The sequence below is a fragment of the Mus musculus genome, chromosome 18 (assembly GCF_000001635.26).
Source record: "Mus musculus strain C57BL/6J chromosome 18, GRCm38.p6 C57BL/6J".
NCBI lineage: Eukaryota > Metazoa > Chordata > Mammalia > Rodentia > Muridae > Mus > Mus musculus.
The window spans coordinates 42,430,636-42,457,276 of NC_000084.6; the positions used below are offsets into that span (position 1 = coordinate 42,430,636).

Sequence of the window (26,641 nt, forward strand, 5' to 3'; positions counted from 1 at the left end):
GAACCAGAGGCACCTTGGAATAAAATATTACTCAGAGACTATCACTTACCCCTGGTACTTTCTCTCCAGAAGCAAGCACCCCTAAAGTGGGGGAGATAATCTCCCATATCTAGCTGCAGGAGTGACTGTTGTAGGTTATAGTGAAGGGTAGATCGTCTCAAAGGAACTGCAAATGTTTTAAGATGAAAGAGAACAGGAGGGCTCAGTGTGTAGAATTAAGGAGAAAACAAGCAGCCAAGAAATCAAACAAGCAGCACAAAGAAGTCGCTCAACATGACAAATACAGGGTGTGGGGGTGGGGGAGAAACGGTGTCAGACATATTTGAGTTGCAATACCCACTGTCTTTCTGTCATTTGGATGCCAAGAGGACTCGTTGCAATGCGTGTTAATTAGTTTGTTAGGGTTTCAGTAACAACGTACCATCCGTACAGTGGATGGTACTAACAGCAGAAACTGACTGTTCTGGAGCCCACAAGTCTGACATCACCCTGTTGGCAACATTGCCAACTGAAGACAACATTGCCTTCTGAAGGAGAACCTGCCACAGGCCTCTCTCTGGAGTCCTGATCCAGTCTTCTTAGATATCTCTGGTGTTTTTTAGTTTGGAGTGCAGCAGGCCAGTTTCTGCCCTGCCTCTGCACACACCTCCGTGCACACTTCTGTGTCTACCTCTCTCCTTTTACTAAGGATGCTATCCTTGTAACCTGATCATTTGTGGTGATCTTATTTACAGTTAAGGCTTATATAGAGATGCTAGAATTAGGACCATCGTTTTCAGAGACACAACACAGTATGAAGTGTGAGCTTTAAAAGAAAAATGCTTTTTACAACGCCCAATCCAAACTCTTTGCCAGTCTCTGGTAGAGTCTAGAAAGACCCTCCAGTCAAGGACTTTACAGTTGTAAAGTGACACTGACCCAGCTAGATGTGCCTTCAATAAGAAAATCTGATTTCTGAATCATTGCCTATGTCAACAAAACCCACGAAGCAACCAAGAACTCAGCAAAGGGGAAATGGATGAATATGTTACATGCTTCTCTAACTGAGCGAGTGCACCTGAGCTGTTTACAGCAAGCAAGTTATTTTAAAGCACATTATTCTAAAGTTACTCATGTAACAGAAATAACGTCTTAGTTTGCATCAAGTAGTTACTCTAGATGCTTGGAAAGGAATGTGGGTTATAGGCTACATTTCTACAATGTTTTGGTCTTGATAGGGCAAATCTCTTAAAATACTGATTTTTAAATTTTGTGCAGCGGGTCATTGGTTATATTATATCTTTGTGCTTTTTACTTTACGTGAAATATGTTAATAAATTTACACTGCTTTATGGAAAACATGTTTTTAAAAGGATTCAACGTGTTTACATGAAAATGTAAACAGGAGAGTTTATAACAGCAATACCCATAATCGCCAAAATAAAAGTGGAATCTGCCAAAACATGTATCCAGTGAGCCATATGGACAAATAGGTATCCAATACAAACATGTATCCAATACAAACATGTATCCAATATAAAACACATTCAATACAAACATGTATCCAATGCAAAACATGTATCCAATGAGCCATATGCACAAACACGTTGTATTATATCCATAAAGCAGAGTACCACTCACCCTTTCAAAAGAATGAAGTACTGGTCTGTTCTATACCGGGGATAAATGTGGGAAACACCAACATGCTTAAAGGCAATGAGACAGGCACGAAAGAGCACATAGCTCCTGCTTCCGTTGACACATTCATACAGACAGATAGTAGATTAGTGATCACAGAGCTGTGCACAGTAGGGACCAGCGAGCGCTCACTAGTGAGCGTGGAGTTTGTTTTAGGGAATGGTGAAACTTCATGAAACAGTGCTGATTTCTTAAAATTAATTAGTCAGTTAATTAATGTTCTTTACATCCTAACACAATTTCTCTTCCCTTCTCCCCTCTCAGTCCTCCTCTGCCTCTCCTTTTCCTCCCAACCCCATCCACTCCTCTTCCTTTTCTCTTCAGAGAAAACCAGCCCTGGAATATGACAGTGGTGACTTTTGAACAACATTGTGACTGTCATCAGTCCTTTCTACCCAAGGCTTCTCAACCAATATTTTTAGAACAACTCGCAGCTATCCTGCATACATGTGGATATTTTTCTGGCTGTCTATTCTCTAAACAAATTGGCATCAATTCTGCTATTTACCTATATACTATATGAGGCTAATTAATTAATTAATCTATAGATCAAACAAAATTTGGTTCTCAGTTTAAAATGGTTCGACTCTGGATTTTTCGACTTCATGATAGTGTGAAAAATGGCATTCATTCAGCAGATATCACCCTGGAGGGAGTTTCAATATTTCTCCAAGCTAGTCATATTTGGTGTGATTCCCTCTTGTAACAGCAGTGACCTGGACATCCAGTCAGGCACAGGACCTGGGGGACAGCAGTTTCCTTTTATTTTGGAGGGAAACACGTTAAGTCATGGGAGATTAAAAAGGAGGTGTAGTAAGAGGCTGTTCAAAGTGGAGGTGAAGCATTTTGTGTTCAGGGAAGCTTGTTAAACTCTGGGAGTAAACAACCCAAGGACTTCAAGAAATGGAGTGGAAGTTTCTGGTTGGGTCAAGTGATGCAGACTCAAATGGTGAGGCCAACTCTCCTGGTGTTTTCCTGAGGCCATGTGATGTTTGAAGAAACTATAAATAGGACTCAACCGGACAGTGACTGTGCGCTTGCACAGCTAGCCTTGCAAGGCTTCGTTGGTTTCCCATCTTCATCTTTGCCTTCGCTGATCTTCACTTCGTTGAGCGAGGCCCAGCAAGGAAGTTCCTGAAAAGAACTGGATTCACCAGGTCTCTCCCTCACTACACCTATGTAAGTGGTAATGATTGCTGAAGACACTCTCAGGTGTGCAGAATGTCCTAGAAGACCCTAGACCAGAGGATCAGCGTGGAGGAGACAGAGACTGGCTCAACTGTATAGAAGAAACAAAGACCAGCCTAGGTACCTGGAAGAGGTTCGGATCCACTGAGCCACCTGCAAAGGTCCTGTTGAGTTGCCCACAGTTGTGCCGTGAGCTCCAGGTCTCCAGGTCTTGCAAGCTGTCAACCATGATGGGGTAGCCTTTGGTCATACAGCTCTCTGTAAGTCATTTTTCCCCTCCCCCATATTCCTGTAAGTAGTCCCCACAAAGATTAATTGATTGACCATGTTGGACCTTAGTGGTGGCTGTACTTTAGTCTGTCTTCAGTTGCCTATCTGGGGTACACAGATATTTATTTGTGCCATCCCAGGAATAGTGTCACACAACAACTTCACAGTGTGCTGAGCTGCTAAGCTATGGTGTTTATGGGGCAGGTTAAGATAGTAAAGCATTTTAGGATTATCATATCTATAACCTACCAGGGATTTACTGGTGTGTCACCTCATGAGAAGTTCATATAATGGTTTGAATTGCAATGTCTGCCATGGGCTCATGTTTTGAATGCCTGATTCTGAGCTTGTGACACAACATTGAAAGTTGCAGAGCTTTTAGGAGGTAGGGCACAGCTGACACAAATAGGTCACTAGGCATTCCTCTACCTCTGCCCCATGTAGAGGGTTCATCACGGTTTCCTGCTGCCATTGTGACGCTGTGCCAGAGGACTGCCCTCCGAAACCATGAGTTTCAGAGTATTTTGGTCACAGCAATGAAAAACACCAACCAATACAATTTAAGAGTATCTGTGCTCATAACATAGATGATGGGTACAGAAAATTTAAAGATCTAGAAGTAATAACAGCAATTAAAATTTACTGAGTGTTTAGTTTCTGCTAAGCCTGCTACTTGATAAGACATAAACTACCTTTTACAAAGATGGAAAATGGGTTTCTAAAACACTAGGCAATGTGTGCAACGGAATAAAGCTATTAAGACGTGGAGCTGGATTTGAGTTCAGACTAGCTGTCTGAGACATCAGAGAACTTTGCTGACATATTATTATACTTGCAAAGACTAAAGCTTAGGCAGGAATGGTCATATTCTTCACTTATGAAAGCATGGGAAGATGAATACAGATTAATTTAACAGCAACAAAAATCTCTAAATTATTTGCCTATGACTTTCCATAAACACACATGTTTTGCAAAGCAATGCATGCCTGTTTTAAAAAGACACTTATTTACCTACAAACTTTCCAATAGTTTCTCCACAAATGAGTTAAAAAGAGAAAGCTCTCCACAGTTCTTTTTGCATAAAATTTAATGTTGGCCGAGATGCTTAGGGAAAAGTCTAGTCTGGGGCAGCAATGATGTTAGTGAAGTTATTTAACTATAAGGGCATTAAGGTTCTCAGCTGCCTGCATGTGCCCAGTGCAAAAAAAGGAGTGGGTATTTGACTGCTCTCCAGTTCCTCTGTCTGGGGATCCAGCCAAATGGAACCATTAGACTCAGAACATACTCAGGGGTCTGAATTTTCCATTCCAGCTGTCCGTAATAGTCGGATGAGGCAGGTAAGAGAGGTACCCACTGTGGATGCTCCATCCATCAATGTCCCAGGATGAATTCTGGGATTTGAACTTTAATTCAGAGCAAGGAGGAAGCTTGGCCAGAGAAACGACAACAATGTGCTCTCTTCCTCAACAAGTGAAGATTCAACTCACTATTTAAGCCCAGCAATGAGATGGAGAGTGAAGACACAGATAGAGATGAGTCGCAGAAGGAATGTCAGCAGCAGAGAACGTACACAGGAGGAAAGTCTTCTGAGTCTTTTCTTGTCCAGGGCTCAGCAGGAGACCTTGCATGCAGTTAGACAAATACCCTTGAATCTTAACTGTATTACCTGAGCCTCCTATGGGCTCTGCCTATATTTCCCCTTTAGGCATCTATACCTTGGTGAAAAATCTACCCCACCTAGTCTCATAGGTTTTTCCCCATTTCCAGCCACGAAGATACCCAACTGTCCTGGTTCCTGCCCTTCCTGTCCTGTGTTTTTTGTTTGTGATTGCTCCCTCATAGCTTTTGGATCTACCCCTTTTGGGGAGCGGTTGTTTCTTTGTGTAGCTGGTCAATTTCTGTCACTTACTAGATGAGTCCCTACTGTATTTTGTGTTGCTGGGTTTCTACTTCCTGATGCTTCAGTGATTAAAGAGAAACTCAAAGAGTTTGGAAACCATTCTGAGGACAGTCACAAAAATAATTAGAGGGTGATAGAGTTGCAGAGCCTCATTAAAGAGATACAATTTTGCTTCAAGAAAGGAAATTTGTGATGAGTTAGAACGCCTGTCACTGGCTGAGGCTGTGCCCTCAAACAAGATGGAGAATTGAAGTCATTATCTTGAAAATGCATGTGTAAATGGATCAGTGTGTCACTTAGGAGAATATTCATGTGAAGACTTGCTTCCAGCTTCCCGTGTTCTCCCCGTCACATGTAGGTACCAGAGACTTCCTAAAAGTGTTCACATTCATCTTCTAAAAACTTCCGGTTCCTGTCCACTTCTCAGTTCACCATGGTCTGGACTCCAGCTTCACAGCTGCCACGCTCAGATCCAATGCATCCAATGCATCCATCTCCTGGTATTTGTCCTTTGGCAATATGGGACATCATTGACCACTCACTTACAGAGCTCCAGTCACTTTGACTTCTGCCTCCTACCTCCCTGGTTGATCTTAGCACCCAGAAGCCCCTCCGTCTGCCCTTCCTTCACATGCTGGTGTTCTTCAAAGCTCTGACTTCGCCCTTTCTTTCTTCACACTGTGCAGCTGGCGGCTTGTGTACTCCAGCCCCAAAGCTTCTGTTACCTTATATTTACAGATATTTATTAAATGTGCATTCCTCGTCTCTGAGTATAAGATTCTATGTGTAACTGTGTTTTAGAATAATCCTCTGGATATGTCACAACACTTCAGATCCAGTACAGCCCCACCACCACCAACAAAGATGCCTCTGATTACATCCCTTTAGACACCTGTCTTTCCTTGACTTTGTCAAACCAGTAAACCACAAAGACCTATCAATTCAACTACTCCAACCATTTTTGAAACTACCCACTTATCTCCACTGTCCATGCCTAGTTAAAGATACTATTGACTCCCCAATGACTGCCCTTAACTTTAAACTCATTTTTCAACCTCTCAATGTGCTGCCTTCTTCCAATTCTTTACCTGTGCCAGGCAGCCAGAATGAACCTTGCAAGTCACAAGCCGAAGGTGCCAGTGCCTTTGTAGTGAAACCCCCATTCTTAGACTGGCTGAGCCTTCCTAATGCCTACTGGCCTCTGAGGTCCCATGTTGGTTCTCTGCCTCTTGTACTCCAAGAATTATCACCTTCTCATACCCTACTCTCTCTAGCAGGCTTTCACACACATACTCACTGCCAGGAACACATTTACCCCTCAGATGCCTCCTCATCTACTCTCTCTCTTCTCTTTCTGAAGATGTTCATGCATGTTTCTCTTACTCAGCTGTTTTAGTGCCCCTGTTCTGTGTTCACATGAGATTCTAGCATAGCCTCTATTATAACACATTGACTCCACATGCTTGCAAAAGTAGGGAGAGAAAAGAACATGCTTGCCTACTGCTGTATATCTGGTCCTGAGGTGTTCATATATTTATTGGATTCATATTAGTTAGTAACATAAAAGCACATTAAAAACTTGGCAAATTACTCTTTATTCCTATCAAAAGTTCAAAGAGGAAATACTTAAGTCGGAGCATGGGAAATTTGATTAAGCTATTTGTGAAGCATTTCTGTGTTTTGGTTAGTAAATATTGGGAGGCCTGTCTCCGTGGAGTCACAGTATCTCTTGGGAGATATTAAATATGAGAATCTTACTTACAAGGAAAGCAGGCAGAGGAGACAAGGAGAAGTCTGTAGACCTATGTTGGCCTATGAATCCACACCAACTTTGCCAAGTTTGCAATATGGCCAACTCAGCAACATGCTTTTGATCTACTTATGCAAGAGTATGTCTGGATGGTAAAAATGCACATTATGGAAAGATGAGTGATTTAAGTTTGGCCAGTCATTATAACCCTTGGCATATGTATTCAAGGACAGGGTCCTTCCTTCTTTTTGTCACACTCCATGAGAGTTGCAGCTCAGTCTAACCCCACTTACTCTGAGCTGGATCCACACAGCTGAGAGTGCTGGACAACCTTCACACCAACAATGGCAGGTCTCAATTTAAAAGGATGATGGAAGCCCTCTTCCCTGATGCCACCACACAATCATAGTCTTTGCCTTTGAATGTGTATGTGTGTTTCCTCTGCATATATGTATGCGTGTCCTTGGTACCCAAGGAGATCAGAAGAGGGTATGAGGTCGCTTTGGAACCAGAGTTGGTTGTGAGTCATGTGGGAACTGAACTTAGGTCTTCTGCAAGAGCTGAGCCGTCTTCTAATACGGTGATTATTATTATTGTTTTTCCTTTTAGACAGGGTCTCATTATGTAGTCCCAGAGGGCCTATAACTCACATTGTAGAGCAAGCTGGTCTCAAACTCACAGAGATCTGCTCACCTCTCCCTCCCAAGTACTGCGATTAAAGGTGTGGGCCACCTAGACTGGCCCCTGGTTTGCTTGCGAAGGCATATTTTCTTGTTTCTCTTCTTTGTCACTGATTCTGCCCTCACAGGCTCCTACTGGTCCCTCCCTTCCTCCCCAAGCTGTAGCATCCCAGGCTCTCCCTTTGTCCCTCTCCACCTCCCATCTACAATCGGATAGCCATCTCATGCTCCTCTCCTCAGTGCTGTTAACAGGCTCACTTCTCTCTCTGGAACTCACGGTGGTGTATATCGAACTGCTGACCTGACTGCTCCATTCAGACTTCTAACTGACACAGCTTAGGTCCGAGGCTGACCCATTATTTATCACTAAAGCCATCTTGGACCAGCCATCCTCTTATACTATCTTATACTATCAATACTTATATGGTGTCTTATACTATCAATCAGGATGGCTTCTTGAATTCAGAACTTTAGAATCATGCTTTAACCATCATGAATCCTGTTAGCTTTTCCCTTCAAGCATGCCTGCCCACTTCTTCCCACCCGTAACGGGGGTCTCATGATTCTTTCTGCCTTGCCCCTCTTTGGCCACCTCACAGTAAAGCAGCCGAAACTGTGGAAGCCAGCTTGTGTCGTCTTTATGCTCAAAACTAGTTCTCAGGGTAAATACTGAAGGTTCTCTCCCTAGAGATAAGGTCTCCCCTATGTGTCTCAGATTTTTCTGAAACATAGAATCCTTCTGCCTGCCAAGTGCTGAGATTGCAGGCATGCCTGGACATACCTAGCTTTAAATACTGAAGTCTTTCCAGTAACCCATCTGATCCTACATGATCTAGATTGCTGATCTCTTACGTTACTCAACTTTTCCGTTAAAAAAAAGAGAGAGAGAGTACCTACTATTGTCTAATATATTCATTATTTTCACAGTCTACCTTTAATTTCTTATAGCTTTCCTATTCTACAACAGCTGGAGTCTTCGTGTATTGGGGATGCAAATTCTCCAAGCCTTTAGAATAGCCTTTTTCATCTTTGGCACTACTGACCTTTGGCCTATATAATTCCTTGTGGTGGGTCCTGATGTATATGTTGTAGGGTGTTTAGTGTCATAGTATCATAGTATCATAGTTTTGTGACATCAAAAAAAAAATACTTTTGGACTTTGCTCAATGACCCCTGTGGATGCAAGTAGTTCTCAGTTGAAAATAACTGTTTTAGAAGAGTGCTTGACACAAGAAGACATTTAATGATTATTTCTTAGAAGAAAGAAAGTAGAATGAGCTATTCATAGGTACACTTACTTCATCTGTATTCTTCCAACATTTATAGGTACATTTGTGTCTTCTGTATTCTCCCAGCATTCATAATTTATCACAGTCACCACCAGGAGTACCTTTCAACTGAGAAAGGGAGGAGACCACTGGCTCTCGGGGGCTGCACAGGCTTTCTCTGTGGTGACAACATGTGGCAAGAAAGGCATGAAAATAAGGGCAGCAAAATAAAGTTAAGCGATGGGATAAAGCCGTACCCAGAGGCTGCTTAGAAAGGCCTCTCTCCTAAGACTTATGTGGGTTGGTTCAACCATATTTTTAGGTCCTGACAACAGGTATATTGGGAGTGAGTTGCCCTGTATGAATGAGCTGTCGAAGCATGACCATAGATATATCAAGGGCTCCAGTGCCTAAGACTCATGGGAATGGCAATGCCTTGGGTCAGGTTCAGGAGACACCCAGGCCTTCCCCTAATCCTTGTTTGGATACTGACATTTAGCTAAAAACAGTACCTGGAAAAGGTAGAATTAAGGTGTGTGCCACCATGCCCAGTTTATGCAAAGTATTTAACGATATAGTGTAAGCAATATTGTTCTTATTTAAATGGTATTTTTGCTACTTGTCAGGGATGGCTTCAACATAACATCACCCTGAGACCGCTCCCTACACAGACCCTTCTACTGAGATTAACTAACCTGCCACCTTATTCATACTGCATGTAACCAATGTGGCTGAGTACCCCAGCTGTAGAGTCTCCAGCCCATCTGGTCCCTGCTTTGTGTTTCTTGTGTCTCTTCCCTTATCCCTCCTTGCTCCTAGTCAGGTTTCCAGGACCCTGCTGCGCCAGCTGTGGCACAACTGTCTTCCAAATTACTTCCATTCCATCATTCCCTCTCAAAGTACCTGTGGGTCAGGATGAGTTGTCTATACTGGGTTCTCTCCAAGGACATTAGTAAGAAAAATACCATTTAAATAAGGATAGTATTTCTTCTTACACCATTTGGTTAAGTAACTTGTCATGAGTGATAAAGCTGATAAATGTGTAAGGCAGCAGCTAGATGGAGGGTGTGCTCAAACGATGCATCAATAAGTCTGATATTCTTTTTTTTTTAAAGATTTATTTATTTATTACATGTAAGTACACTGTAGCTGTCTTCAGACACTCCAGAAGAGGGAGTCAGATCTCATTACAGATGGTTGTGAGCCACCATGTGGTTGCTGGGATTTGAACTTCGGACCTTCGGAAGAGCAGTCGGGTGCTCTTACCCACTGAGCCATCTCACCAGCCCCCTGATATTCTTAATATTATTTATATGTAATGACTACCATATAAGCTATACAGTAACAATCACAATGTTGCGCAAAAGCACATCTCGTTCACTGGAAGCAGTACATGCCCCCTGAGGTCATCAGGGTTCTATTAGTACAATCAGCATGTATCTAACAAGTCAAACCATATAGAATGATGATTAAGACAAGGGTTATGGTTTAGTGGGTACAGCATGTCCTTTGCACCTGTCAGGTCTTGGGTTCAAACACAGACACACTACCTAGCCTCCTCCCCACAACACAATGATTAAACAATGCTCTGTAGAAAAGACCATGGCGCTCCTTTCGGCCGCCGCAGCCATCTTCCAGTAACTCGCTAAAATGACGAACACAAAGGGAAAGCAGAGAGGCACCCGGTACATGTTCTCTAGGCTTTTTAGGAAACATGGCGTTGTTCCTTTGGCCACATACATGCGAATCTACAAGAAGGGTGATATTGTAGACATCAAGGGAATGGGAATGGGCACTGTTCAAAAAGGAATGCCCCATAAGTGCTACCACGGCAAAACCGGAAGAGTCTACAATGTCACCCAGCATGCCATGGGCATCATTGTCAACAAGCAGGTTAAGGGCAAAATTCTGGCCAAGAGGATCAATGTGCGGATTGAGCACATCAAGCACTCAAAGAGCAGGGACAGCTTCCTGAAGCGGGTGAAGGAGAACGACCAGAAGAAAAAGGAAGCTAAAGAGAAGGGCACCTGGGTGCAGCTGAAGCGCCAGCCTGTGCCACCCAGAGAAGCACACTTTGTGAGGACTAACGGAAAAGAGCCTGAGCTGTTGGAGCCCATTCCATACGAATTCATGGCCTAATGTACACAAAGAAATAAAATACCAGCACCAGGGAAAAAAAAAGAAAGAAAGAAAAGAAAAGACCATGGCTGCCATTGCTGTTCTACGAGGATTTTGGAAGCTTTAGCAATGATTTGCGGGTAAGGAAAGGCCATCCTCACCAAGCACTCATTTCCCAAGGGGGGCGGGGGGGTGCATGATGCACGTGGGTAGGGGTGGGGCAGGAGGCTGGAAGGGGCAGATCCGAAATTTCTTTGAGCTAAGAAATAAAGTTTCTGTTTGTTTGTTTGTTTGTTTGTTTTTTGTCAGAAGAAAAGGCACCGCATGGCACAAAATGTAGGACTGACTAACAGATCTAGAGTGAAAGGCCAGTCAGCCCCTCTGTCCAATTTACCAGCTGCCTGCTGTCTCTCTCTACATGCACTTGGTGTCGCCAGCTTCACAAGTCTTTCCAGTTCTGAATGGAAAGGAGAACACAGTGAGGGGCTGGGGGGATAGCGAGTTGGTAAAACGCTTGCCCTGGAAGCATGACAATATGTGTTTGATCCCTAGAGCCCACATAAAGAAACTGGACATGATGGTTCTGGGGACATGTAGACAGATCCCTGGGGCTCGTTGACCACCTAGGCTGGTGGAATTACCAAATCCCAGGTCCCAAAGAGGAACCCTGTCTCAAAAGACAAGGTAGATAGCACCTGAAGTATGACGTTCAATAAGGTTGACCTCTGGCCTCCACATGCATGCACACACACACACATACACATGCACAAAAATCTTCACATAAATGCTCTGCACACACACACACACACACACACACACACACACACAGGTACATAGAAAATTTAGAACTTTGGCTGTTGAGGCCCCGTCTGTTCCCAGAACACATCCACCTGCCTCTTCTCTTCTGATTCTCAGAGCAAAACTCCAGCTTGCATGAAAGAAATTTGTTGATCAGCTCTATACTTGCCCACTTTCCATCACTCATCCCGGGTCCCTAGACATTTAATGAGTCCTGGCACTTTGCCCACAAGTTGCTGCTTCCCCTGTATCCTCTCAGAAAATTCTGAACACAAAGGGTCCCGTGGGCATTTGGTAATAAGACCCAAATAAAATGGACAACACTCGCCGAGGGGGGCTTCTCGATCTCTTGTTTTAAAAAGTCCTGGTCCTTGAATTTCCCTTATGTACACATCTCTCCCCTCTTTCCTGGGCTGAGATGCCAGCTGTACGTTGCCATGGTCCGAAGAAGGACCTGTGGGTCTCCCCTGGCAGATGCTGCCACTGTTTTAGCCTGAGGGCCCTGCAGGCAGCCCCTGGCAACATTTTAAATTCAACATCAAACTTCAGCTTGAAATTTTAAAAAGAGGGGGAGAAATGACAAGATGTCAATGTCTCAGAACCCAGCAAGTGGGGTTTGTAAATGTACAGTCTGGGTTTCTTTGAGCTGGGGAAGTTTCTTGTCCTTCAGTGGCCGCTGGGAATGACCGTGCCCCATCAAAGAGACCCTAAAGGATGCTGCAAGAACTAACAGGGAATGCTACATCTCAAAAGGAGACCTTCAGAACCAGCCAGAGAGTGCTATAACAAAAAACAAGGCAGGTGAAAAAATGGCTCATGGATATTCTTAACTCCAAAAGATACTGTATTTAAAATGACACTGTGGGCAAGGAATATGTGTGAATGCACATCAACTAGTCTGGAAGGCTCAAATTTTATTTTTCATAATTGTCTAAATTATTTTTGCAATGATCATACATTTTTATGACTGGAAAAGAGTATGTATACAAAACTTGAAATTAAAAAAAGGTAGCTGGACAGTAGTGGCACACACCTTTAGTCCCAGAACTAGGGAGGCAGAGCCAGGTGTATCTCTGAGTTTGAGGCCAGCCTGGTCAAGAGAGTGAATTCCAGAATAGCTACTTCTGCACTAAGAAACCTTGTCTTGAAAAACCTGATAATGATGATGATGACGATGACGACAACGATGATGACAATGGCAACACAATGATGAAGGTAAGAAAACTGGCTTCCTATTCTTTTATTACCTAATTAACCCCTACAACCGAAATCATGAAGCCCTAACCTGCCCAGGAAGCCCAGCTTAGGGAGATCCAGCTGTAGTTCACTTATCGAAAGTTTGACCCCAAGCGGGTCACAACTTCCAGAAGAATAACCTCTAAGCTCAACATCTTTATCCTCTACAGCATCTCTAGAAAGCTTAGGGAGCTGTTGTTTTTATTTTCAACTTGCCCATAAAGAAATAGACCCAGAGAAATCGAAGTAGTGGGTTTGGAAGGCAACCTTATCTGAAGACTTAAAGTCCATAGCACATGGAGACACGTGTCTGTTCGCATGCATAGCAATGGGGTCATCTCATGAATCTCGATAAACAGTGCTTGTGTGGGATGTGGGGCAAAGTTTTCTCCAGCACCAGAATCATACATCTGAAATCATTTGTGGGTAATTGCCCCTGATAGTCACACGGCCAAGTAAAAGGCTCACCCTCTCAACAGGCATGCTGGGTGGCTTGTCTTCCAACAAAGAGCTTGTAGGATCTTAAAGGGAGCTGTCTGTTTGTTGTTTAGCCACCTATCTCTGGGTCCAACGTGATAAGCTCCTCTTTATGATGAGTAAATGGGAGTTTGGGCTGGAGTGACAGGAGGAAAGGGCTTCTCTCTCTTTCTTAAGTTTTTAAGTTCCGAGTTTGGTTCTCAACTTCCAAACCCTCAGCTTCTCGTCTCCCACCCACTCATCAGAACTCTGATATGGAATGAGTGGCATGGAGAGTCGAGGGAGGGAACATAGGGAGTGTAGAAAAAGAGACACACTAAGAAGCAAGTAGACAGTAATAAAATCCGAGAGGTTAAAAATAATCCCTTTACTACCCATGGCCAGGAAAAGGCAGACACTCTCCCTCAAGCCTAGCGGCTCTGAGAACTAGCTATAAAAATAAAAACGAGAAACAGAGTCAGTTGCTGTCATTTCAAATACAAATGGGCACGTACATCCAGCCTTTATGACTGGGTGGCTTCCCCTTCCAGTGCTCAGTATTTATTGGTTTTGACTTATTGATAGGACATTCTGGGGCTTGCAGTCCTCCTTCCCACAGAGCTCAGACACCATCAGCAACTGCTCTCTCCTCTCAACCATGAATAATAACGTGGATAATGATGGCGGTGTTATTATTATCATTTGGTATTTAGCCAACGTCTTTCCCCGAAGTACTTAGGCCACTTTAGAGGCACTGCCTTATCATTCCTCACAATACTTCCCCGGAGAGAGAGGGCCAGAACAGGGCTCTGGTTTTCAATTCACTGGGAGCCCCGGAACAATGAAAGGGCTGCCTCAAGGTCACCTGGAGAAACTGGGCTGAGGTCAGGACAGAGGACCAAGAGCTGGTAATGGCTGTTTAAGGGCGCCTTCCCACTGGCCACCAGGGAGAATGAGTCATTAGCTCATTCATTGAGTTCTGGGTATAACAGAACATTAAAAGGGGAATTTTGGCAGGCGTGTGCTCTAAAGGGAGGCACTAGAGTAAAACGCAAACACTTTCAGAGTGGATGGCTGAGACACCCCTCGCCTACCTCTGGAGCATTTTATAAGAGCCACGGGATGGAAACCCAAGGACTTTGGATGAGGATTTCTTCACACCAGAGGGAAGTACAAGGACGGCGGGTCATCTCCAGGCTAAGGACAGTGACTCCAAAGAGATTGCTCAAACAGCTTAAAATGAGTCCGTTGGTGTGAACGGCAGTTTCTAGACAGCCAAGGAGGGAGAGCCTAGCTGAAGGAGTCTGGCCCCTGGCCGGGAGCTGGCACTCTGGAAACGGGCTGCTATCTATCCTGGAGTTTAACAAAATAAACATAGCAGGAGAGCAGCGACTCTTGGCTGGATGCAGTCTACATGCAAGGGCAAGTCAATATGCGCTGGTTTAGATGTTGTCTTGGAGGACAATCCTAAAGCAAGGGAACCTCGGAAGTAGGAAACTGGAAGTTGAGTCTAAGATGCCATGGGCGGAGCCAACAGCAGTCAGCTAGAATCAGAGCGCACTTTCCTGTGACAGGGAATCTGAAGCCAGCACCCTATGCTATGAATATCTCCAAGGAACTCCTGAGAGCCAAAGAAAATAGTATCTTTGTGTTTCTGCCCAGCTCAGAGTGGTAGTCACTACCAAGGGGGTAAGAACATTGCTGCTGCCTCTGAGCCCCGCCTTGCTTCTGAAGAGTTAAGGATGCGGCACAGTTAAATACTTCCTTAAATAGGAAGTGATGCACAGTCCTTAAATAGGAAGGGTAGACATCTCATTCTTCACCTCCGGGTCTAAAGCAAGAGAGGGGAAAGGATGAACATTTTGTTAGAGGCCCCCAGACCTTAACCTTAGCACAACGGATACCATGATGGAAGTACCATTCAGACCTTGGAACCCAGCACATAGGTAACAACACCTCCCAAAATGAGACTAAGAAGACCCTCTCCATCAAAGCCCACATGGGAAAGTCCCTATGCATACAAACCTTGCTCGTTGGCTTCTGTAGCTCAGCTTGGGGCTAACTGTTCTTATTAACTTTAGTGTGTCAACCCAGGATGTAGTTTTTATGCATAAAAGCTCACCTCGAAAAAGGCTCAAGGGAGCTGGAGAGATGGCTCATTGGGTAAGAGCACTTACTGCTCTTCCGAAGGTCCTGAGTTCAAATCCCAGCAACCACATGGTGGCTCACAACCACCCATAATGAGATCTGATGCCCTCTTCTGGTGCGTCTGAAGTCAGCTTACACTGTACTTATGTATAATAATAAAAATAAACCATTGGGCTGGAGCGAGCAGGGACTGAGCGAGGGGAGTTGACCAGAGAGTGAGCAGAGGTCCTAAATTCAATCCCAACAACCACATGAAGGTTCCCAACCACCTATAAAGCTACAGTGTACTCACATACATTAAATAAATAAATAAATAAATAAATAAATAAATAAATAAATAAATAAACTGCACAGGGGTCCTGTACATCAGTGTAGTCACCAGCATGCTAATAAAGACTTTCTGTAGGCTCGGACCCATGTCTGAGTAGTCTTCTCTGGTGGACACATCACAGCTTTTCAAGTAGTAGCAGATAAATATCTTATTATACAGTGTTTGGGCTTCTTAATTCCCAAACTGAGATAATGCTGTATGAGTTAAAAACGAACACAAATTACCTAACATTAAACAAAGACGTCACATCGCCTATATCCTTCCCATAGCAGATGAATGCCTCCCATGGAAGAGATGAAAGGAGGTAGGGTGGGCAGGGAATGTGGCTGAACTGGTAAAGCATTTGTTCGGCATACAGTATACATATACAGTATACATATACATATACAGTATACATATACAGTATACATATACATATACAGTATACATATACAGTATACATATACAGATGCAGTAAGCCTGCAGACCTTCCAGCAAGCCCAGGCCTAGATGACACTTTCCCTAAATCCCCTTTGCCCAGATCCATCTCCTGCCTCCATCCCCACCCCTCAACACAGGCCTCCTCGGAGGGCTTTTCCTCAGTTAATCCATTGCCCAAGAATCCGTATCTAAGCCTTTTGGTGAAAACCCAAGGTTTTGGGAGTTTGAGGAGGGTAGGCAGAGACATGGATTGAAGCTGATCAGGGACATCATGACCCTGCCAGTTTCTCTGCCCCATCCTTCCCTTCTCTTCCTGGTCAGTGGTGCAGATGCCATGACTGCTGCCTGCAGAACTCATCAGTTACCGAAGAGACCTCCAAAGAAAAGAATGTGAATGAAGAATGAAGAATCCAGTGGAAGACAGACAGGTCCTTCAGCGTGGGGAGGACCTCAGCTACCATGTCTGGGGTAGCATTTTGTTCCCTGTCTGGTGTTGGAGGCTGATGGAGCTGCTCTGGCAAAGGCAGAAGGTGGTGGGCAGGGCTGGTGCTTTAACTCCTAACCCCGCTTTTATTGATGAGAGGCAGGTGCTGTGTGTCTGGCAGCAATCACAGTTCTCCCCTGCTGGTGGTTTGGGGTGTGTGTGTGTGTATGTGTGTGTGTGTGTGTGTGTGTGTGTGTGTGTGTTGCGGCATACACATGTGTTCATGTTCCTATGTGTATGCACTTGAGCATGCTTGCATGTGGAGGCTAGCGGACACACTGAATAGCTTCCTCAATTGCTCTTTGTTTGTTTGTTTGTTTGTTTGTTTTTGAGACAGTCATTCCTTGAACCTGAAGCTCATCTATTTGTCTAGGCTGGCTAGACAGAGAGCTTCAGGAATTCGCCTGTTCCTGCTTCTCTAGTGCTGGGATTATAGGCATGTACTGCCTGCCTTTCTTCACCTTTCAGATGGGTCTGAGTGCCAGTCCTCCTGCTTGTGTAAATTTACAGTGTGTATGTCTATGTGTATGTCTCCTTAGTGTCTCTGCCCAGATTTTGCCTGTTTATTTTTTGTGGCTCAGGCTGGCTTACGACTCACAATCTTTCTGCCTCTTGAGTGCTAAGATTATAGGTGTAGCCTCCATGCCTGGCTCCTAAGACAGGAAAGAATGGGAACTGGAAATCTATTTGGGCTGCCACAGCCTAACTTCCTGACTGGCAACCTGCAGAAGTGGGGGCAGGGGATAATGGGGATAATGGGTCTTTCCCTAGTCCTTGATCCAAGGTTTTTAAAAAAAGGGAGGAGGGCTGGAGAGATGGCTCAGCAGGTAAAAGCACTGACTGCTCTACCGAAGGTCCTGAATTCAAATTCCAGCAATATGGTGGCTCACAACCATCCGTAATGAGATCTGACGCCCTCTTCTGGGGTGTCTGAAGACAGCTACAGTGTACTTACATATAATAAACAAATCTTTAGAATAAGAACAAAAGGGAGTAGAGTAGAAATGCTCTGTGGAGTGTGAAACGGGAGGCTCTCCTCAGCCACCTTCGGAACTGTGCCTGCCTCTGGTACAAATGAAGGAGAACAAATTCAGGTCAAACCTGAAACTTATTTTTTGTCTTTCTTTTTTTGCCCTGGCCCTAGGAATCAAACTCGGGGCCTTGCACATGCTAGGCAAGTACTCTTCTACATCCCTAGCCCACCTTCTCAGGACTCTGGGAGACATACATAGATACATACACACTTTGAGACAGGGTCTCACTAATTCATTCAGGCCAGCCTTGATGTCCCTGTAGCACAGCTATGTTTGAACTTTTGATTCTTTTCCCTCAGTCTCCCAAGTAGCTGAATTATAGTCTGCTATATAAAGCCAGGCTGTACCCGGAAAACTATTTTTTAAGTCATGAATTAGGTATGTATGTATTGTGTGCATCTATGTATGTGTAAGTGCACATGTGCCACAGCATGCATGTGGAGATTAGACAACTTTTTTTTAAAAGAATTATTTCTTTTATGTATATGAGTACACTGTAGCTGCCTTCAGTCACACCAGAAGAGGGCATCAGATCCCATTACAGATGGTTGTGAACCACCATGTAGTTGCTGGGAATCGAACTCAGGACCTCTGGAAGAGCAGTCGGTGGTCTTAACCACCTAGCCATCTCTCCAGCCTCAGAAAACCCTTGACTGTTCTTTCTGTGGGTTCCAGGGCTAAGATTTAAGTTGTGGGACTTGTTTGGCAAGCTCTTTTAGCCTCTGAGCTATTCATTGCCCTTGGACCACTTTTAAAGGGGCATTGTAAATGAGGTATTATTCATTTGAAGCAACTTCATCTTGTCCTCTTTTGGAGGCCTAAATGAAAAGAGAAGAGCAATAACAATAACTGACAAGTATTTATTAACAACTTAAAAGAATCCATTTACCGTACTAGTCAGTGAAATAAAGCCAAACCTAAAGCTGAGAACTGCTCAACTGCTGGTCGGTGGTGGCACACACCTTTAATCCCAGCACTTGGGAAGCAAAGGCAGATAGATTTCTATGAGTTTGAGGACAGCCTGGTCACAGCAATAGTTTCAGACTAGCAAGGGTATCCAGGGATGCTCACAGGCACACGCCCTTCCATGGCAATCACTGAATGGTTTGTTGTTTAGTACTAGTGGGGAGCTCTGGGAGCCAGGGCTTAGCCTGCCTGCTGCTCCCATCCCTGCAGTGTTTAGAGTGGTGTCTGCACCCTCCCTAGAAGGGGCTTGGTGTGTATTTGTGGGTTGGAGGAAGGTTACGTGTATTTAAGGTTAATCCGGCACTCAGCTGATAACGGGGTTCCCTTTCCTTTTTATCAAGGCTCCCTGGACTTTCTGGGTTTCTTTCATCTGTAAAGCGAGAGGCCGAAGACACTGTTTTCTCTGACGTGAGTCTGTACACAAGGCAGTGCGCAGTCGGCAAATGACGGCTCCTGTTGGTAGCCCTTCTCCGTTTCTTATGACGAACAATAAAAATGGAACGTTACCAGAGTAAAACGTGAATTCTAAAACTGTTGAATAAACAAAATTAATCGGACAATGGAACTCCCATTTTCCCGATGAATGACTGAAAAAGAACCGAGAGAAAGGAAGCCACTTTTCGTTGTTATGGAATCTAGAATGGCCATTTTGAAATGGAGCAGGCAGCAATATAGTGGGAAAGCCAACGTGTCTATCCATATCTGTTTCAAAAGACTCAAAATTAAATGATCATAAAAAGATCTGTAAGAAATATCACTAAGGGAAGAAAGCAAGTTATCTAATTATGTATATGTGAATTATATCTAATTGGAATACAAATTTATCATAAATATATTCATTTATAATAAAAAGCGAATGAGATTTAAAAGCATCCCATTCAGCTTTGATTTTAGAGTGAAACACTTAGGCGGGCACACAGATTGGATGTGATGTATCTAAGAGAGCCTATGAATATTCATAGTTGGAGTACAGATCACATGTCCACATCCATATAATACACTTCTTATTCAAGCCGAAAGAGGCACCCTTTCTCCTCTGGAAAGGAAATAATTAGGGTGCGGTTGAAAAATGTAAAAATCAGAAACACTCCCTTAAATAAAAGTCACAGTGTCCAGAGGGGCCGGGAGTCTAACAGATTGTTTGTTTAACTCGCCCGCGATGATGAGGCTGACAAGCCGACATGAAGCTTAAAGGGAAATCTGCCAAGGTGGCCAGTGTGCCCGGGGCACAGGCTGCCTCGGGTGCTTCCATCGGCAATGATGAAAGTCTCAGAAGCCCCGTGTGCTCTGCTGGAAGCAAAGACAAAATCTGCTGACCGATGTCAGTCAGAGATCTTGCCGAGCCTCTTTCAAGCACAGGCAGTCCTGTTTGGGGGGCTCAGGAGAGACTTATAGACTTCGTCCTGCATCTGCCTGTGCCATCTCTCAAACAACTGCCCTGCCATCTCTCAAACAACTGCCCTGCGGAGATATCTTAGATAACAGTGTGGATTTCTGAGCAAGTGTGTGCACACACACAGGTGGACTTTAGTATAGTCTTTAGTTGCTCACTTGCTCTCCCTCCCCCCTCAGTCTCTCTCTCTTTCTCTCTCTCTCTCTCTCTCTCTCTCTCTCTTTCTGTGTCTCTCTCTCCGTATGTATGTATGTATTGTATGTATGTATGTATGTGCCCAGGTGTGTGCTGGTGTTATGGAAGTCAGAAGTCAATGTTTGTTGGGTGTCTTCCTCAATTGCTGTTCATTTTATTTTTGAGACAGGATGTCTTACTAAACGTGGAGTTCACTGATTCTGCTAGACTGGCTGGCCAGCAAGCCCAAGCAAGGGGTGCCCCTGTCTTTGCCTCCCCAGCCCTGAGATACACAAGCATCAAACATGTGGCCTCTCACGCTGGGAAGCCTGTTCCCTTTAAAGCTCCCTGAAGCACTGCTTCTGTCAAGGGCAACGTTTCACCTGTACTTAAACTTTTATTTCTCAGCTCTGGGGATTGAACTCAGGGCCTTGCCATACAAGGCCTTTCCCTTACTCACCTGCGCCTCACCCACCACCGTTAATCTTTAACAGCTTTCACCACTCATGTCATTCCCTCTTTCTGTTTTTAAAAGCCAGCAAAGCACGGATCTCAGGCAGAACCTGTGGCAGACATAAGTCAAGGGCTGGAATCCAATATAACTATTTTCGTTCATTTATGAAAAGCATATGGGTGGCCCATTTAGGCTCCAATTTGTCTCCTTTGAACTAAATTTATTTGTTGATGTTTAAAAAGTGTTGATTTCAAACAAATGTTAAGGTTAGGGATATAGTTCAGGGGTAGATCCCTGCCTTCTTTCTATGTGCAAAGCGATCACCTTGACCCCTAACCCCGAAACAAAAGAAAAGCTACAAGCAGCACCCGACATTCCCACAGACACACATGGGATCCTAACTCATTGATCTGTAGGTCACATGTGGCTATGTACAAACTGTGAAAATGGGACCCACCCTCACTGCAGTCTGGGAGGAACTCAACAATGAGGCCACCAGGAATAGGCTCCTGGAGGGAGCGTGTAGGGATCTTCTCATTTCTTTTTATCTAGGGAAGAAGAAAATTGGCTTACATCCTGTCTGTGTGACAGACACAGTCAAAATCATCTATGATGCTCGTCTTCAAACCAAACAACAGGATGCCTCCCAATCCCATGTGAGCAGGAAAAATACAGAGAGTATGCAGACTTGTCAATTATTCCTTAGGTAAGGCAATTGCATAATTATACTCTCATTCTTTGTTATTTTGTGTGAGTTTGTGTGTGTTATAGAGCTCACTCTTCTGTGCCTCGCTGATGGCAGTAGATGACTATCATCTATTTGCCAAACCTAAGAGCCAGCGACCTTGTCTTACCAATGCCCTCTTCTATGCTTTATTTCATATACCATTGAACCTCTGTGCCAGGAGACTTCAATTGCAGGAAACAGCTCACATTCTATCGCTAGAGGAAAGAGATATTGATAGAGCCCACATTAGAATTGTGGTCACTAACAATGCAAAGCAGCAAGCCATAAATCCTCATGAGCTCAGGCCGTGCTGTTTACCATCAGAGGGATCCTTCTTCCTCTCCAGTGTAACTAAATAGATGGGAGATACGTGAAACGTGATAGCTGTGAAATTAAAGACGAAAACCGTTCAAGTTACAGAGAGGCCGTTACAAAAACAAACAGGCCAATCAGCAGTCCCAAACCCCTACAGCAAAGATGTGGCTCTCAGTGCCTTCGCAGCCTATCTTTCTGAAGATGAGGGAGCTGACAACTCATCAAAATTACAGCTCCGCCCCTCTCATATTCTCTCCATAGAAATGAATGAGGGTATAAGTGATAGTTATAAGGATGCCCACTCAAAATGCCACTCAGGGGCTGGAGAGTAGGCTCAGTGTGGTTAACACCTCTTCTAGAGGTCCTGAGCTCAATTACCAGCAACCACATGGCAGCTTACAACCATCTGTAATGGGATCTGATGCCCTCTTCTGGTGTGTCTGAAGACAGTGACTGTGTACTCATATACATAAAATAAATAAACCTAAAAGAAAGAAAGAAAGAAAGGAAGAAAGAAAGAAAGAAATGTCACTTAATATGCAGGAAAGGTAGACTTAGCTGAACCATCCAATACCAAAGGAATGGCTATGCAAACTGTATGTAGTCTTTTCAAGCAAGAGAGCAAGTCTAACCAGGCAGTAGTGGTGCATGCCTTTAGTCCAGGAATTGGGAGGCAGAGGCAGACAGATCTCTGGTTCAAGGACAGTCTGGCACACAGAGTAAGTTCCAGGGAAGCCAGCACTATACAGAGAAACCCTGTGAGAAAAACCAGAGAGAGAGAGATAGGGAGAGACAGAGACAGAAAGACAGAGTGAGAGACAGAGGCAGAGAGACAGAGAGACAGAGGCAGAACATAGAAAAAGTATTGCAGAAAAGCACCCAATATTACCAAATATGTAAAAATATATTGTTAAAATGGAGGGGAAGGTTATGCAATTATAATCTCAAAAGGTTATATAAAAGGAGTCAACAGGGGGCATTTTGTTCATTGAGTTTTGAGTTATTTGCCAAAATTATTGTAAACCTCCCATTAAGATGTTGCAAAAGAGCCAAATAAAATATTCCTTTTCTAGAAAAAAAAAATGTTCAGGTCAGCAGGTTGGCTCATTGGATAGCCACTTTCTTATCAAAGCCATTTATTAAACCAACTTCAGTAGGGATTTTTCCAGATGAACCTGAGCAAACCCCAGCCAATGTTTATCCCTCCATCAGATGCCACATTCTCTGGATGTGCACCATGACCGTCCCCATGGAAGCCTGACAATCCGTGTGACTCACAGTAGTCAGAGAGAACCGACTACTGGAAGTTTCCGCTGGCCTCTACAAGCAGCCTGTGGTACAAATGAGCATGTGCAGTTGTATACACACACACACACACACACACAGAGAGAGAGAGAGAGAGAGAGAGAGAGAGAGAGAGAGAGAGAGATGCATACACACAGATGCACCATAATTAAAATAAGATTTGAAAAGGGACTCTCGCAGAAAACCTAAAGAGATAAGCAAGGCTATATATTCAACACAGTCTGACTTGATTTTTATTTAAAAGCTAATACAGTACACAGTAAAAACTGGTGCTGAACGATGAAGGGTGAGCTCTGTTTCCTTCTTTTACTGCAAGGCTGTTTTCTAAAATGTCTATGCTGAAAGCGTACACTTTTACTTTAAGGGGGAAAAAAAGCGATGCCTTTAAGCTGGACCCATTTAACCTGTTTAAATGGGTCAGCAACCCTACTCATCACCTTAAAAGTGTGTGTTTGTGGCCTTGCTTTTTGCTGGGCTGATGTGCTTCCCCTAGAACCAAAGGGAGACACGAAACCTCTCTGCAAACTCTTTGTAGATTCCCATCTGTGACTTGATAAATATTTGATGCCGTGGCCAGTCAACATCCCTACATTAGCGAAACTTCTGCCCAGGAGCAAAAACTGCACAGCTCTCAGCAATGAGACCCGAGTAAGTTAAAAAGAGTGGATTCATTAACTACTTCAAAGGCTTTGGGGTTTTTTTTTTCCATTGGCAATTTTGTGGGCTGAATTATTGGCCCTGCTTTCTGTACTGTGAGGACTATAACCACGGCTGTACGGAGGAGCTTGCTTCCCCTGTAGCAGCACATTCTTCTCTTTGTGTTCACAGCCAAGGAGCAAATACACCCCGACATCCCTCCCCACCAGCCCTACTCCTGCCATCCTTCCCTTGGTTAATCAGCTGTGCATATTTATTATTGAGTAAGCTCAAGATCTGCATGAGAAATCTGTAGTCTGGCCCCTGTGTCTGATACAGGTTTTAGACAACTAGATGGGCCATTTCTCTCTCTCTCTCTGCCTCGGTGGAGATGGTTGATTCTAGAAAAAGCAACACAATTGTTCCTAAATACTTAGGTGGTGGACATAGAGGGAGGGAGGATGTGTGTTTAATCATACATCTATTTGTATACGTATACACACACACACACACACACACACACACACACACACAGAGTGATGGAACACTAGTCTGTTCTAAGAAGAATGAAATCTTATCATTTGTAACAACATGGAAGAAACGCAGAACATGAAGTTAAGTAAGTCACACAAAGAGAAGTTATATGTGAACTATCTTAGCACTTGGGAGGTAGAGGGTCTCTGAGTTCGAGGCCAGCCTCAGCTAAGAACCAGTTCCAGGACAGCCAGGACTACACAGAGAAACCCTTATCAATCAAACAAGCAAACTAACTAACTAACTAACTAACTAACTAACTAACTAACAAACAAACAAAAAGGCTCACAGAAGTTGACAACAGAAGTGAAGGACAATAGGTAGGGGTGAGCGGTAACTAGGATCCCATGGATACTATGTTGCAAATGGCTATGAATAAGAAGCTGGGGGAGGGGAGTAAGGAGAGACAACGAAGCATTTAAGAGCATTGGCTGCTCTTCTAGGGGACCAGGGTTCAACTCCCAGCACCCACATGGCAACTCACAACCATATGCAACTCCAGTTCCAGGGGATCTGATACCCAATTCTGGTCTTTGCTGACATCAAGCACACACATGGCACACAGACATACATGCGTGAAAAACACTCACACATACAAAAATAAATCTTTTTACAAAGCCCCAGCTGTGCTATGCAGCTACACAGGAGGATGGCTCTACGTACAAGAAGCTAGAAGGATAGATTCTGACTGTTTCTGGCATAAAGAAATGAAGATGTGTGTGTTTGATCTGTCGACCCAAAGTAACTGTGTATGAAATACTTCAGTACTTTATTAATCTACAATTAGTGTTTTATGTCTCCACTAAGTAAATAATTAAAAAAAAAAATTCTAGGGCTGGAGAGATGGCTCAGTGGTTAAGAGCACTAACTGCTCTTCCAGAGGTCCTGAGTTCAGTTCCCAGAAACCAAATTGTGGCTCATTACCATCTGTAATAATGGGATCTGATGCCTTTTTCTGGTGTCTCTGAAGACAGATACAGTGTATCTATATACATAAAACAAACGAATCTTTTTTTTAAGACCCTCCTTTTTAAAAAAAAAAAATGTTTCTTAAGAAAGTTGTTATCTTTATCAAGGACCTGGGTTCAGTTCCCAGCACCCACACACATTGGCAGCTCACAATCAGTTGTAACTCCAGCTCCAGGATATCCTAATACATACATACATGCACACACACACACACACACACACACACACAATTAAAAATAAAATAAACCTTTAAATGTTATTTTCTACACTAATTTTTAGGACTTTTATATGCTTTACCATTTTGGCACAAAGTTTATATTAATTTTTTTCCCTAAGAAACTAGATAATTTCCATTGTCCCCTGTGAATATTGTGCTGTTTGTATCACACAAAGCTGGGCTAGCCTAATGTTATTTTTGTGAGGCTTTTATTGTATGGTAGGAGCTACCATAAATACATTTGTTTCCTTGTTGAATGCCCCTGTTTGCTATTATTTCAGACTTCTTTTCTCTGCTCATATTTGTCCCTTGCTCCCCTTTTAGTGCAACTAACATTTTTGCTTCTTTTCATTAAAAGCCTAAGTATTTCTGTCTATGAACGCCATTGTTGGGGGAAAATAACTGTGAAGATGGATGGAGGACGGCATAGCAACAGCAGCAGTAACAGCAACAGCAGCAGCAGCAGCAGCAGCAACAGCAACAGTAACAACAGCAACAGCAACAGCAACAGCAGCAGCAGCAGCAACAGCAACAGTAACAACAGCAACAGCAACAGCAGCAGCAGCAGCAGCAGCAACAGCAACAGTAACAACAGCAACAGCAACAACAGCAGCAACAGCAGGCTTTGTCTTTTCACTTCAGACTATAAGAAAGTTTCTACAATTTCTCCTTTTTAAAAAACTGTTTCACCATGCTACAAAATGCTAATTTTCTGCCATTTTTTACAATGAAAAAAATCAATAATCAATGGTTTGAATTTAGCTTGCTGTCCTGGAGACACGCTCCTGAGTTCAGAAGGGTTGAGCCATGTGTTACCAGGCTCCTTCCGATGAGGATTTATAAAGATTGAGAGCTTTTTTCTTCCTTCCCAGATTCACCAGTTTCCCTTGTAATTTATCTTTGGGTAGCGAAGAGATTCCTTATAATTTGTCTTTGGGTAATAGATCTATCTCCGATCTGCTCCTTCTGAGTTGTGAATTAGATACAAAGAAAACATGCTTTTAAAAAAAAAACCCTTTTTTGGATCCAGAAGAAAAACATTCATTAGTAAAGAATATAAGGCGAGAGGGGATTTTCATCTGTCCTGTGGATTTGCTCTTATTTTAATTACTTTGCTCACTAAAAAGTTTATAAGACTTCCTTGTGACTGTTAGGTCGGCTAGGCTAGGCAGAAGGCTACTCTCTGCCATAGT

General features: G+C 43.6%; 2 long non-coding RNA genes and 1 pseudogene across 2 annotated transcripts in view; all 3 read left to right on the forward strand.

Moving 5' to 3' along the window:
• Gm31438 overlaps nt 1–3,187 on the forward strand; it is a 35,423-nt gene extending 32,236 nt beyond the window's left edge. Inside the window, exon 3 of the long non-coding RNA XR_386193.3 lies at nt 1,942–3,187. This is a non-coding gene — a long non-coding RNA (predicted gene, 31438). The remainder of the gene's footprint in view (nt 1–1,941) is intronic.
• Nucleotides 10,345–10,903, forward strand: Gm16415 (predicted pseudogene 16415; annotated as a pseudogene).
• Gm31501 lies at nt 18,650–25,940 on the forward strand. Its single transcript, XR_386194.2, has 3 exons — nt 18,650–21,451; nt 23,628–23,740; nt 25,807–25,940. It is a non-coding gene; the product is annotated as a predicted gene, 31501 (long non-coding RNA).
• Nucleotides 25,941–26,641: the final 701 nt, after the last annotated feature.